Source organism: Canis lupus, chromosome 9 (assembly GCF_048164855.1).
Source record: "Canis lupus baileyi chromosome 9, mCanLup2.hap1, whole genome shotgun sequence".
NCBI classification, from domain to species: Eukaryota; Metazoa; Chordata; class Mammalia; order Carnivora; family Canidae; genus Canis; species Canis lupus.
Genome location: NC_132846.1, coordinates 52201341 through 52213956, shown reverse-complemented (window position 1 = coordinate 52213956; position 12616 = coordinate 52201341). Strand labels below are relative to the sequence as shown.

Here is a 12616-nt window from a genome sequence, read left to right as displayed (position 1 = left end):
AGCAAGCCTCAGATGCACATTAGCTAACTGTCATATGCATGAAGCATGGATCCTCATGCAGCCTTTATAATAAATCCAAATGTCAAGGTCAAAGGCACCATCATTTCACAGCCCCATTCCACCTCCTTCCTATCTCTTCCAAAAAGTTTTTATCCACTGAGAAAGAATAAAGGAAGGATCTAGGCAAGAACTAACATTCATTGAGACTACACGAGGTATATTATATATGTATTACCCATTGATTCATTCAATTAGCATTTCTTGAGCACCATGACGTGCCAGGAATTGGGGGGAGAACTGAGAATACAAACATCACAAAACACTATCCAGGGCTTCAATTATTTTAGTCCAGTAGGAAAGACATTCATATCTACAACAAATTGCAGAACCATGTGATAAATAATGGAAGCATGAGATTGAGAGGTAACACCCAATACTTTGTGAGGGGAGTATTATTTGCCTGTGACTGTTTTCCAGATGAGGAAGCTGAGGCTTCAAACAGTTAAGTACCTTATCCAAAGAAATGAGTTTCTCAGTGATTGGGGCAGAGATTTGAATTCAGGAGCTGTACCTCTGAAGTCCATACTTTTCCATTATAATAATGCTTCCCAAACTAAATTGTTGATTTGTAGTATACAAAATGTGTCCCAGGGTCAGTTACATCTGAGAATATAAAATACTATATCTTCCTCTTAGAAATTCAAAATGTCTATATGCATAACAAAGGCTCAAAGAAATCTTACAATAAAATTTCTGTTTAACCTAGCAGCGTCCTGGACATAAGTGGCACTGAAATATTTTTTTCTGAACTTTATATTTAGTATATATATATATATATAATTGACATATAACATTATATTAGTTTCAGGTGTACAACACAATCATTTGATATTTGAATATATTGTGAAATGATCACCACAATAAGTCTAGTTGCCATCTATCCCATCCATAATTACAATTTTTTTCTTGTGATGAAAAATTTTAAGATCTACTCTTGTAGCAGCTTTCAAATATACAATATTGTTAACTATAGTCCCCATGCTATATATTACATTCCCTTGACTTATTTTAGAGCTGAGAGTTTGTATTTTTTAAACCCCGTCCCCCATCTCACCCACTCCCATCCCCTCCCTACCCCACCTCTGGCAACCATGTATCTTTCTCTGTATCCATGTGCTTGGTTTTTGTTTGTTTAGGTTGATTTTGGGTTTTTGTTTATCGATTCCACGGGGAGTTTTTTTTTTTTCAAAGAGTACTTACTAACATATAGAGAATTAACACTACAGGAATACATACCTCTCTATTCCCTGCTGTTATCCCTAAGGTAAACAAATGTCACTATGGCACCTCTGGGAGAAAAAGAAAGCCTAACTTGGACTCAGCAGGTTAGAAATGTGAGAAAGCCAAAATGTTTTCTGAACAAATACATAACCATGGAGGCTTAACAGAAGGTTTTGCCTAGATGACATGCGGGTAAAGACATATCTTGGGTCAAGACCATTTGGGTTCAGCTCCAAACTCTATTCTTGAGCTAACAACCTTCCAGAGTTTCCTGGAGTTCGCTCTGAGGTCTTGACTTGCAGGAGGCCAATAGAAGTTCTGGAGGCATTAAGCCAAAGAGGGGGAGGGCACAATAAGAGAGAAGAAAGACATCTGGCAACACAAGTCAGGAAGAGGAATATGATAGGAAATGGCCAGGAAAGGGAAGTTCCTTGGAGACACAAGAGGTAAGTGTTACCCTGTTGTAGAAGCATGGCTTCCAATCACTGCTTGTGATCACAAATACCTACTGACAGCACCATATTTATTTCCTTTTCCTTATCAATCCCCCTACATTGGGGTTTCTGAACTATAGAACTTTTGACATTTTGGGCCAGCCAATTGTTTGGTGTGGGAAGAGGACTGCCTTGTACATTGTAAGGTGTTGAACAACATCCCTAGCCTCTACCAAAGGCCAGAAATACATCCCAGTGGCACCAAAAATGTCTCCAAATATTGCCAAACATCCCATGGGGTGGAGGTTGTGGGATGGGGAGCATCCAGTTTTCAATCAATGGCCTCAATGGCTCTTTGGCGTCTATCACCACCCAAATAAACTGCTACCAAATAAACTCCAAATAAGCAATTAGCCTGCAAAACAAAGATAGAAGCTCTCCTGAGTATTATCACCTGGGCCTCAAGCTGCTTTCCAACAGCTTTCTGCTTTCCCACTGCTTACTGCCAGGTCATATGGCTTCTGCTCATTCCTGAAGGCCCATTTCAAATATCACTATCTCCTTCTGTAAAGTGTTCCTATCAGCTTGCGTCACCTGTGAACCTTTGCCTTCCTGCCTTATCCTCCAATTCATGGAACAGCACTATTCGTAGTGGCACATGACTGACTACCATTGAACATGTATGTATGTTTGATCCTGCACATGCTGTAATTCATTTTGAGTGAGTGAACATTGATAGAGCATGTATGATGTGTCAGACACCGTGCTGGTGCCATGGGACACAGAGAGACAGGATACGATCTTTATCTTTAAGAAGTTCACAGTCTCATGGGGAAGATGGGCCCAAAAGCTGCAGTCCTCCACAGCTGCTTTTCTTGTCTCCTCTGGGGGAATCCCTAAGGATAAAGGCAAAAATCTAATCTTTCTTTTGTGTCCACCACAGTGCTAAGCACACAGTAGGTGCCCAAAATATTGCAGTGAACTAGAATCAGTGAGGAAATAGAGCTTCTATGAAACCATATCTCCATAAAGGCAATTGATATCTACTGCATTTCCACTGGGCAACTTCTTTTATAAAGTGATGGTAAACAATGACTGTCTTTATTTGGAAAAATAAAAAGATAGCAACCCTATGTAAGTTACCCTTTCTTTTTTTTTTTTCCCACTTCTACTCCATGAAATCCAAAAATCTAAGACCTACTGCTTAAATAGAGAAAGTACATAAAGGGAAGGGAGAAGGGGCAAGAAACACATTTAAACAATTTGGAAGTAATGAAGACTTTGCAAAAATAACTATCAACAACAAATAGGCTAGGGAATATGTGGGAAATGTGAACATATACAAAATCAGCAAATTGAAAGAGCCTACATTACCAAGTCTTCGGGGGGAACAGACTAATACTAACATTTTTGAAGTGTTGGAGAACAGAAGGACAAAAAGAATGTGAGAAGACAGATGGAGGTGTTTACCTTCTAAAGCCAGAAATAATAGGAGCCCTAAATGGCCATGGTTTAGGAAGGCTAGCTGTAGCATTTCCAAGAAACAATGGAAAAGAGCTTAAAATGCTTGAACAACAAAGATGAATAGTGGACACAAGCTATAGAGCAGAGACACAGTTTCCAGTTTGAGTCAGGAGACAGAATCCACAAATGTCAAAGCTCAGAGACCCTCAATAAATAGTAGCAGGAGTTATTAGTATTATCATTGACATGTTAAGTTTCCCTGGCCCTGTAACCCTGTCCCTTCTTCTCCTTGGATTTGAACTAGTATCACATGAGGCATTTATACACAGCCTTGAAAAGAACCAAGATGATGACTACAAAAGTTTCCCAAGGACTCTGTCCTTATCATTCACTTGACAAAACTAAGAGTGACCCCAGAAAGAGAAGCACAATCCAAAGCAGCAAATGGAGATCAGGCCAGTCTGTTTCAAAGAGCACCTCTGTCTAGAGTCTCTACAGTTCTAAACCCACTTCAGGACATGCTCCACCTACACTCTCCTTCAACCACACCACAGCCTGGCCCACCCCATGACAGTTCTCCAACAGCAAAATGCATTTCCCTGCTCACCCCGTGCAGCCACCAAAAACTTACAATATGGCGTAAAAGCCAACAAAAGAGCTTCTCCAATGTAGAATTGGTGCCAAAGAGCCAATAGCGCATGTCAGGAAGAGGAGTGGTGACGACTTACATCTGATGGGCTAAGGAGCAGGGTAAGATCATGACCCTCCCCACAGTAGGCACTGGTCAATCTTAGGTGAAAGGGTTCAAAACAAGACCAAGAGACCTTAAGGAAAGACAGCATTTCCTTAGCCAAGTCCAAACTTTGCCCAAATGGTACAAGGCCTTTGACACAGTTACTTCTGGGCCATGGCTTCAGCCTATCCAGCCCTGAGAAAGTTGGAGCATCATGGAAGAGCTACATCCACTGGCCTGAAAAGAAACACAAATCTCAAGGCCAGCCCCAACCAAGAGATGAGAGATGTATCCAGCCACAAGAGAAACTGTCTCTATTGACCAAAATATAGCCAGCCACCAAACAACTTGAAAATGAGAAAATAAGTCGGTCTTTTATAGTCAGGGCAAAGATATGCAAAACCTGCCTAGGGATATTAACATATCTATAGATGGAATATGTCCATTAAAGAAGAAAATCTGGTAAGGCAGTTGTTTTATCAAATTAACAGAGCTTTTTCCTTAGTAGGTGGTAAAATGTACCAGGGGACACTAGTATTTTTTTAAGTGAAATAGAATAGAAAATATAAGAATGCATGACATGTAATAATAATGATAAGCATTATTTCCAAGTGTGTGTGTATGCGTATATACATATGTAGTAGTTTCAGTTTACAATGTATATCTTTACTGTAGGTCACTATCAAATTTTTTTGAAAGTCACTGCTCTCAAGCAAACATCAGTAGAGTCTAGCAAAGTTCTACTCAAATGAATCATTCATATAATTATTATTAATTCAAAATATGCATTGAGCACCTACTATAAGCCAGGTTTACACTGGGCACTGAGACTAAAATGCTAATGGCTACAATTCCACAGTTCTTGCTATATACTTGGCACACTTCTAAGTTCCTTATATCTCCTAATGCATTCATCTCTGTTGCTGCAATGGATTATCTCTACCCAAGGTCACTATAGATTGGGCCCACGTTACTAACTCCCCTGGTCTGAGCTTGTGCTGGCTAGTCCAGTGCAGGCTTATATATCTTGGCTCCTTGAGAAACCTGCCATAAGAGAAAGAATGCACTGCATGGAGTATCCATTCCACTTGGCGTTTGTCACCACACAAATTGAAGGCCTGGCATTCTTTAGATGTCAGTGAGCTCACGGGCTGATAGATCAATATTTGGGGCTGCAAGCCTGCAAGTCAGTCCTGGACAGCAGGGACTTCCACAAGGAAATGCCCCTGAATAGCTATGTATTCCTGGCTAAGTAACCTTTCTGTGCCTCACTGTCCTCAGTGGTAAAATAGGGACGATGACAATATCTACCTCATAAGGTTGCTGCAAGGATTTAATGAAATAGTATATGTAAAGTGTTTAGCAAATGCCTACAATATGGCAAATGTTAGCTAGTTATTATTTATTGAGCACTTAGTATGAAATTTACCATTCAGAGGAAGAAATATCACATAGACAAGATCAGGACTCTATAATGCTGTGTGGGGCTAGAGGAAGTCAGGGAAAGGGTACTTAGTCAGAAAGGTTTGGAGAGAAGACAGTATCTGGAGATGAGTCTGAAAGATTGAACCAGTGGGTGAAAAACGGGGGAAGGACATTCTATCCAGACAGAGAGAACAACTTGGCAAAGACCCAGAGGATCTTTTGTATCTCCTTCTGCAACACACCTATGGATAATATCATTCAAAGAATCTCCAGCAAAAATTTCTGCAGCACAAGTTTTTCCAAAGCCTTTTCTAGTGTTGGGATATACATGTAATGTGCACAGCTATACGTACTTCTAGGCAGGTAAAAACCTCAGCCCCAAAGAAATTTAAAGGATAAAACATCAGTTCCCAGAAGCATTAAAAATGGAAATTCTCCCATAAGGATGGACATGCGTTAGAAATGTGGTTCTTAAAGTGTTCTTCCCAGACCTGGGACCCTATTAGGAATACATATACTCAGCCTTCCCCAAACCTACCAAATCAGAAATTCAGGAGGTGTGGCCCTACCATGTGTGTTTAAGGACCACTGCTTTGGAGAAACTTGCCAAGGAGGAGACAAAATTAAAAGCAACAGCAGTCCAGGCAGCAGTTCACGTGAAGAACTACGCTCACAATGCCCACTGTCCTACCCCATTTAACACAGCAGCTAAAGAGCTCAGATTCTGTAAACCTATAGCCTGGGGTTTGACCCTCAGCTTTGGTACTTGATGGCTACTACCTCCTTCAACCCCTGCATTCTCATCTACAGGTTCATCTCAGGACTTAGTGACATGTTCCCTGTAAAGCACTTAGCACAGAGCAGTCCTTTGAGAGCCAATACCCTGGAAGAAACTCCAGCAAATCTAACACCTCAAAAGTGTCAGCATCGCTATGGATCTAGTAGCCTTTGGAACAGTGATCTTCAAATTGGGGTACACATACTCTTGGAGATACAAACATATTTGGTTTGGGAGCATGAATTTATGAGGATCAATTCCAAACCCTCAGTTTTCTGGCAGACTCTCCTAAAATTGACCTGCCTGTGTTGGGCGAATCAAGAAGAGTTTTCATTCCCTACCTTCTCTTTCAGGGAAGCCTTCCTCCCTACTACTAAAAGAAAGGCATAGTTCTCACTCATCCCAAACCTTAATATGTTGCATCCTGGAGTATAAACTTCCAGGGCTCCAAACAGAAGGCATAAATAGACATACTGATGTGAATGTCTGTAATGAGCAGGTAACAAATTCATCCGCAAGTGAGCACCTCAAATGATTGGTTACATGTTCTTTCCCCAGTAAAGTGTTTTCCACATAATTCAAGGAGGATCTAACTGAGCTGTCAGCTGACAGATCATCAAAAATAATTTTTGATGATATATCACTATGTGATTTTAATATGTGAGTTGGAAGTCCTCAAATAATTCAAATGCAACAGTATTCCTTATATTTACGTCTACTTATGTGAACATTTTCCATATACTTATGTGAATACTTTCAGCATTTATGTCTTAATAAACAAAAAATAGGATTGTATTTCTAATTGTCTCATTCTACCAATAAGTAATATTTATCTACAGGTTGATGAAATAATTTGTAAAATCCCATCCATTTCATACAGATGCATTTCTAATGTATTTCACTTTTTGGTTTAATAACTATATATAAAAATGCATATTTGTGTTGTTTCTCAACTGTATAGTAATAATAATTATAATGATAATTCATTCCGGAAGAAATGCCTCAATACTGAAAGCCTTTTAGTCACATGAAATGTTTTAAAATGCTATTTCAATTCATATGTATGTTTTTGTTGCAGAGAAGTATGATACTAAAATCAATGAAAAAACTTTCAAGCATAAAAAATATATTACATTAGGATAAAATTCTGTGGGGAAAGTGGAATGAAAATATAAGTCAAGGAGAAAAGAAATGATGTAAAAATATCTGACTACTGAAGAAAAGCTTGTTTGGGTATTTGTAAATGAAACAGAATAGTATCAAATCTCTATGATGTTTAGGCTTTGTTGGAAAATTGAAAAAGAGCAAAGAAGTATTTATTTTTAAATGTCAGTATTTACAAAATGCCCCAAATCACAATCTTTGCAACTATATGAAGTTATAATGGGAAACGGTAGATATCAAAACTCACCATCTAGTTGAACCAATTTGGATATTCTAGTTACTTTTTCTATGTAACAAGCTAATCCAAAACTTGGTGACAGGAAGACATCATTGAATTAAGGTTCCCACATAATCCAAGGAGGACCTAAGTGAACTGTCAGCTGGTAGATTAAAATCATTTTTAATTTTTAATGCTCAATTCTAGAGAATGACAGATGATTACCGGAGGGGAGATGGGTGGGCAGATGGGTGAAATAGATGAAGGACATTAAGAGTACACTTATCACTGTACACACTGAGTAAATGTATAGAATTGTTGAATCACTATATTAAAAACCTAAAACTAATATAACACTGTATGTTAACTGCACTGGAATTAAAATTAAAATAAATGAATAAATTACAAGTTTAAAAATAATAATTGTGAATGATGGACCACTATATGATTTTAACATACGATTTAAGAATAGCTCGGATAATTAAAATGTAACAATATTCCTTATAGTCCTCAGATTCCATGGGTCAGGGTTTCAGACAGGCTCCTGCTGGAATGGTTTGTCTCTACTCCACAATGTCTGGGGCCTCTGCTGAGGAAACAAACACCTAAATGACTCAAACACCTAGGAACCAGAAGAGCTAGACCTGGAAAATCCATTTCTAAGTGGCTTCTTCACCTTGTGTCTGGTATCTGGGCTGGGCTGACCAGAGATTGGACTCAGATAGGACTGATGACGACAGTACCTACATATGTGTCCTCTCCGTATGGCTTTGGCTTTTCACAGCATTGAGAGCAAGCATTCCAAAAGAACTAAGTGGAAGTTGCATGGCTTTTTATGACCTAGCCTCTTGTAGAGTCATGCAATGTCACTTCTGCAGGGCTCAGTTGGTCAAAAACAGTTACCAGATTCAAAGAGAGGAGACACAGATCCCATATCTCAATGGGAGGAGTATCAAAGAACTTGCAGTCATTTTTTAAAACCACCATATTGGTTGAGGAGGGGTTTTTATTTTTATTTTTTGCAACTTACATTCCTAGATAGATGATAAAAGATAACATAAACTCAATTTGAAGTTGAATAGTACAAGTAGGCTGTTGAACTCAAGGTTGGAAGAGATAAAAGAGAGATGTAGCCAAGAAAGCCTTCATCACAAACACCAGCTGAGGGCCTGTAAGCGTACAGCTCAGAAAAAAATGCTAAGAGGACTGCACAAATATTGCAAGACTCAGTATCTATCTCCAATGCTAGTAATGAGTTCAAATCCCAACCTTCTATCCACATACAACATGGCTTTGGGAAATCCTACCTAAGCCTCACTTTGTGTATCAGCAAAATGGAGAGCAAATGCTAGGGTTGTGGTGAGACCTAAACAAAATAGGATGAGAAGGAGGTATCATGGTGCATGGCACTCAGTAAGTGCTTAGTAAATGCTGTGCATTTGTTTATTCATTCAAAGAACCTACACATGTGGGAAAATTGAACGGGCATCAACCATAAAATTGACAGAGAATTAGTATTCCCCAAACATAAGTCAGAGCTCCAAACCTCCCTTACGGGTTCAGTAAGCTTGACTGAAATTTATGTAGTGCAAAGCTTAGAGGGTTTAGACCAATTTTCCTGGAGGAAAATTAGGACAGATTTTTGAAGATCTTCTGATGTCCAGGCTAACTGTCAAGTCTTTTGCCTGTGAAGCTCATCCGGATCATTGTTGCCAACTTGGAAAGATCTATACCATTTCTCATGAGAAGCCAACTATCCCAATCTGGGCTACTTTTTCTAAACATTAGATCTGAATTGATTTATTTTATCCCTAAATGCATTGGGCCACAGTCTTCCTGAATGGATTAAGTCAGACCTTCTACTTTTAGCAGCTGGCTCATTCAGTCCATTTCCCTACTATAAATACCTACCTGCACTTGTTTTACAGTAGAATTCTTTTGTCATCTGATTGTCCCAGTCTAGATTAGAGAGGAGAGGTAAGAGAGAATGCAAAATGGGATAGAGGACAGAGAAAGAGGGACTGCATTGCTCTAGGCTGCTCACTGGCTATTTTCACAGACCCCAAGGTCCATAGGTGACCGAATGTGGGAGAAAGCTAAGAGCTTCTAGCCCTTTTCTACATATTTCCTTGAGAAGTTGGCAGCTGTTGGCAACTTGGTCGAGTCACTCAGTCTCTGTCATATTATCTACTGGAAGTTTCCTTTTCCCAGTTTCATATCTCAGTCCCCCTGTTCAGAGCATATGGATACTGACCCCAGCTTCCAGGGCAGATCAAGAGAAGTTTTTTTTAATGCATGGTCTTAAGGCCCTCAAGTGAAAATAAATTTTCGTAGAATCTCATACCCTTCTCCTTGGAGTCCCAAAGAAGGAGTCACTGAGTTTCCACCAAATACTGATCTAACCCCTAATGAAGTCAAAGCATTTAAAGGAAATAGTTCAGGCCAGAGTCAGATGAAGGAGAGGGTCCACTGGGAAGCTACCTGGTGTGCCAATACATAAGGAAAGGTATGCTCATCTATCACCAAGGTGCTAGTACACCACTGGAAATTTAAGGCAATGGAAGAAAAAACATAATATCAAAACTTCTTAGAAAAAGTAGAAGGAATACCACAAAACAATCCTGGAGATGTGACTAAAACCTAGGAGCCATACTTTGGGTTGTAAATATTTGTCATTTTAGGGCAGCCAGGATCTAAATGTTCTCCCTATGTTGAGGTCTCGACCAGTGTCCTCCCTCTCCATTCCTCCCCTTACTATCCCAGTTTTCAGCTGTTCCTCCAAATTAAAGTTAAACAAATATTTGATTTGAACAAAAAAATTGATTGAAGGGGGCAGGAAATTATCACAGCCCACCAAGATTCCCATGTGTCTCCATCTGGATACTTCCCCCAAGGATCTAAGAGGGTTATAAAACACACTTGTCCACCTGCATTCAGGCACCAAAGGACCACTGTAATTCAATAGCAGCCAATGGGAAGTAGAGTCCCCTGGCCTCTTCAAGATGCATGAAATGCAGATGTGTCTCAAATAATAAAAAAGTGAAAAGTATTCATTAAAGATTTTCAAAAACAATTCATGCATGATGACCAAGTGGGGTTTATCTCAGGAACACAAGGTTGAAATTATAACCAATGGGATCGCCTGGGTAGCTCAGTCAATTGAGCATCCAACTCTTAATTTTGGCTCAGGTCATGATCTCAAGTTCATGGGATTGGGTCCTGCATCAGGCTCCACACTCAGTGTGGAGTCTGTTTGTTCCTCTCCCTCTACCCCTCCCCTGGCTCTCTCTCTCTCTCAAATAAATAAATAAATTTTTAAAATATTGTTAAAAAATCAATCAATATATGTAATTCATCATATTAACAAAATGAAAAATAAAAATTGACCATCTCAATAGACTCAGAAAGATTAATAGAAAATGATTCATAATAAAAATTCTCAGGGCTCTCAGAAGTTTAAGAAAGAATGACATAAGCAAGGTAGCTGCCATGCCTGCCTCCACTACAACTCTGACCTCCCTAACCCTACCACCACAGAATAATAAGCCAGGATTCACCACATCTATTGGGTAACTATGGAATATTATACCAAAATATAGAAAATTGGGGAAAATACCTATGGAGTTATATGTAAGGGTAGACATAAAACTATAGGTCAAGTGGTAGCCATGAAGAAAATGAGACTAGAAAATAAAGAGGAAGAAGTTCTTAGTACCACAATTCAGGAAATTTCTCTATTAAAGGAACTTTGTCATTCAAATATAGTCAGTCATCAAGGTGTGCTTATACAGGATTCAAGGTTATATCGCATCTTTGAATTCCTTAGATTTTAGGAAATAACTTGGATTCTATCCCTCCTGGTCAGTTCGTGGATTCTTCAGTAAACACTTATTCATGCCAAATCAGACAAGGGATGTTGTTTTGTCACTCTGGAAGAGCTCTTCACAGAGACTTAAGATCTCAATATCTATTAACAACAAAGGAACAACTAAATTGGCTGCTTTGGACCTTGCCAAAGATTTTGGAATATCTAATAGAGTATATATCATAAGTAATAACACTCCATCATGGATCTGCAGAAGTATTGCTGGGGTCAGCTCATAAGTCCTGTTGACATTTGGAGTACAGATGCTATATTTGCATAATTATCAACTAATAAGCCACTTATCTGTGGAGATTTAGAAATTGATCAGTTCTTCAGGATTCTCGGAGCTTTGGACACCCCCAATAATGAGTGTGGCTAGAAGTAGAATCTTTATAAGACTTGTAAGAGTACCTTTCCCAAGTGGAAGCCAGGAAGCCTCACATCCCATGTCAAAAACTTAGTTGACAATGGCTTGGATTTGCTTTCAAAAATGTCAGCACATTGGCAGGTTAATCCCACCAAACAAGTTTCTGGCAAAATTACACTGAATCATCCATATTTTAGTGATTTGGACAATCAGATTGAGAAGATGTAGCTTTCTGACAAAAAGTCCCCACATGCTGTCTCGAGAACAGATAGTTATATTTGTTCTGCTACCTCTATTTTTGTCTTGTGTGCTCTCTTCTCTGTTGTAAAACTTGAGCTGCACTTCATCATCTAATTTCAAAAGTGTAACTTAAAAATGTAAATATTGTTCTATATCAATTTAAATATAGTAATTCTTTGTATGAGTGTAGATCTCACTGTAACAAGTATTTGTTACTATAATAAAACTGTAAATCTAGTATTAATGACAGGAATTGGGAGGGGCTGTTTTTAAACCTCTCAGTAAATTAAGAGCAGAAGACAACTTCCTCAACCTGATAAAGAGCATCTCTGGAAAACCCACAGCTAGCATCATACTCATAGTGAATGACTGAATGGCTTTCCCCTTAAGATAAAAAATAAGGCAAGAATATCTGCTCTCACCATTTTATTCAACATTATACTAAAAAACCTAGCCAGTTTAATAAGGCAGCCGAATAAATAAAAGGCATGCAGACTTGAAAAGAAGTAAAACTGTCTTTGTCACAGATGACATGATTGCCTATGCGGAAAATCCTAAAATATCTGCAAAAGAGCTGATTTTAGCAAGGACACAGGATACAAGGCCTATATTAGAAAAAAAAGAATTTTTATATTCTAGAAACAAAGA

General features: G+C 38.8%; 1 pseudogene; it reads left to right on the top strand.

The window, feature by feature from the left end:
- The first annotated feature begins 11071 nt into the window (after nt 1-11071).
- On the top strand, nt 11072-11956 carry LOC140639452 (cyclin-dependent kinase 1 pseudogene; annotated as a pseudogene).
- The last annotated feature ends 660 nt before the right edge of the window (nt 11957-12616 follow it).